Genomic DNA, 2,391 nt, shown 5'->3' with positions numbered 1-2,391 from the left:
CACCCTGCGCCCGAGGGGCCCCCACCCCTGCAGCAGCTCCATACCCGGTACCCCCCCACAGCCAGGCCCGTGCCCGCCCCTCACGGGCTCCGGGAGCTGCTCTGCCCTTCACTCGCTCCCCACAGCCCTCAGGGACAGGCTCTAGGAGGTGTTTTTCCCTCCGCTCAGCCCCACGAACTCGCTCCTTCCCCCGGCCCGGCTCCCCCGGGCGGGAAGGGGCGGCCCCGGCGCTGAGGGCGGAGCGGGGCGGGGAGGCCGGGCCGGCCGCGGCTGAGGCGGAAAATCCTGCCCCGAAATAGCCCCGGGTTTATGGGATTGTGGTTGTGCCCCGCATGGAGCCCCAGTTATGTCCCGCATCGATTGCCAGGTGTAGCCCCCCTGGCTTTGAAAAGGACACGGAGGAGCTGGAGCGTGTCCAGCGATTTGTGAAAGGGCTGGGGAAGATGTGTGAGAACGGCTGGGGGAGCTGGGTTTGTTTAATCCCGAGGAAGATGAGAGCAAAGATACAGCAAAAACGCTGCTTAAAGGGCTGGCTGGGGGTGTTACACTGACTTCTGTTAAAAACGTTTCAGGCTACAGGTTAGCTACAGCTCTGCTTTGCCGTAAGGACAGAAAAGTCAAGAGAAACACTAGGTGGCTTTTAAAAATGACTTCTTTTACCTTTAGGAGAGTGTATTACATTCAAGAAGATGAACACAGATGGCCTTGGATGTGACACTTCATGGAAATAAGATGCAAAAAGTATTCCAGGGCATGAAATCTTCCCATCTTTTCAGGTACAATTTCCATAGGTTATACCATGATAAAAGCAGCTCTTCTGTATCCTGGGGTCTTGCTTTAAAATTGCTATTTCAGGTTAGCCACCACCACTTTTTTCCTTTCAGCGAAGCCTTTTTCAGCAAGAAAAGCTGATTCTTCAGTCCTGGGATGCAGAGTGTGTTGTCTGTCACTGGGGTTTTATCCTCATGCTGAGTTTGGACTGCCTGGCCAAAGGACAGAGATCTTCTTGTCTTCTCTCACATTTGGTGAAGTGCAGCTCAAGTGATCCTGTGTCTCCTGGAACAGAGAACTCCGTGCTGATCTATGCATTTAATATAAAGAAGGATTGGTCAGCATGAGATGGATGCAGGAGAGTAATAAATGCATTGATGCAGTGGAGTGTAAAGCAGAGTGGAATACACAGCTCTGCCTACACATTGTACCAGTTTTAGGATTCAGTTGTTTGCTGAATGGGCTGCTTGGGGCTGGCCCTTTTCCTCTGGTTTGCTGCAAGAAATTAAAATAATTTACATGGGATCAACATTTCTTTTACCTTTTCTGTGCACACAAACGAGAGCAGTGATCAGAGAGGTGTGTGAGTGGAAGGGGAATTATCCCACTGCAGGAGGTGGGAGTCAGCTGAATGCCAGGAGCCCTGGCTGCCAACCCCATGGAGGCAGGAATCCGGAATTATGGAATTATGGAATTACGTGCAGTTTAGATCAGCCAAACCTGCCTTGTGTCCTAAACCTCCCCAGCCCAGAGGTTCACCTTGCTTGCTGGCTGCTTTCCTTGTCAGGAAGATAACACAGCAAACCATCTCTCCAGCAGCCAGGCTGAGGGAGATGAGCATCTGGAAGGGTCTAGAAGATAACGTCAGAGATTTCATGCTCTGGGTTATAAACCGTGGGGAAACAGGGCTGGGAGAAACATTACCTTTTCTTTAAAATTCTAATCATCATGCACAGAGAATAACACAGAATAACTGAGAATAACACTGATCCCCACAGCTCCCACTAAATGCTTTGATTATTTATCATTGCCCATTTTTTATGGAAACAGTTGACATTAGATTATTAGTGACCTGGGTGGTATTTGATCTTTTTTTTCCCTGGAGGTTAAAGACTTTGTAGTTTCCTGTTCCAGGTCCTTTTTAAAATTCATTTTAGAGCGTGAAAAATATATTGTTCCGTCAAGTTTATTTCTCTGACATTTATTCAGTGCAGAGTGTGATCCTAATATTAAAGGTTTTTGATTTGAAGCCCAGGATACAGACAAGGCTTTTCAGTGGTCTTCCCTAAAACAGGATGTTTCATCCCTGCTCCCCTGCTGGTGCCTGGGAAGTTAATATGTTGGAACAGCATAATTATTTGAAGGAGTATTTGTTTTTCAAGGATTTGGGGGTGATATTAGATGGCTCAGCCCGGTTGTGTCACAAGGTATTAAGGTTTCTGCCCGCTAATGTCATGGAGCTGGGCCTCTATAGAGCCATAAATAATATTGTGTGAGAGCCAGTGACAGACTTTTACTCCAGCTCAACTCTTTATCATATGTTATATTAAATTTAAACACAATTGTTGAATTCCTTGGTGTGGGCAAATGCTTTTTGATGTCTCCTTCTATTAAAGTTGT

The 2,391-nt window shown here is 47.6% G+C and overlaps 1 protein-coding gene and 1 long non-coding RNA gene across 8 annotated transcripts in view; one reads left to right on the top strand and one right to left on the bottom strand.

The window, feature by feature from the left end:
* CUNH8orf48 (chromosome unknown C8orf48 homolog) overlaps positions 1-235 on the bottom strand; it is a 27,448-nt gene extending 27,213 nt beyond the window's left edge. For 6 of the 7 annotated variants that reach the window (XR_001863067.1, XR_001863066.1, XM_017737595.1 and 3 more), the window contains exon 1: positions 45-181. The gene's annotated coding sequence lies outside the window, so the exon portion shown is untranslated. The other variant, XM_017737594.1, reaches the window with a different exon arrangement.
* Positions 236-296: 61 nt separating this feature from the next.
* LOC108447465 lies at positions 297-2,171 on the top strand. Its single transcript, XR_001863043.1, has 3 exons — positions 297-579; positions 667-776; positions 885-2,171. It is a non-coding gene; the product is annotated as an uncharacterized LOC108447465 (long non-coding RNA).
* Positions 2,172-2,391: the final 220 nt, after the last annotated feature.

Source organism: Corvus brachyrhynchos, unplaced genomic scaffold (assembly GCF_000691975.1).
Source record: "Corvus brachyrhynchos isolate BGI_N302 unplaced genomic scaffold, ASM69197v1 scaffold346, whole genome shotgun sequence".
NCBI lineage: Eukaryota > Metazoa > Chordata > Aves > Passeriformes > Corvidae > Corvus > Corvus brachyrhynchos.
Note: the sequence above shows the minus strand (reverse complement) of the source record. Positions and strands in the feature narration are given on the sequence as shown.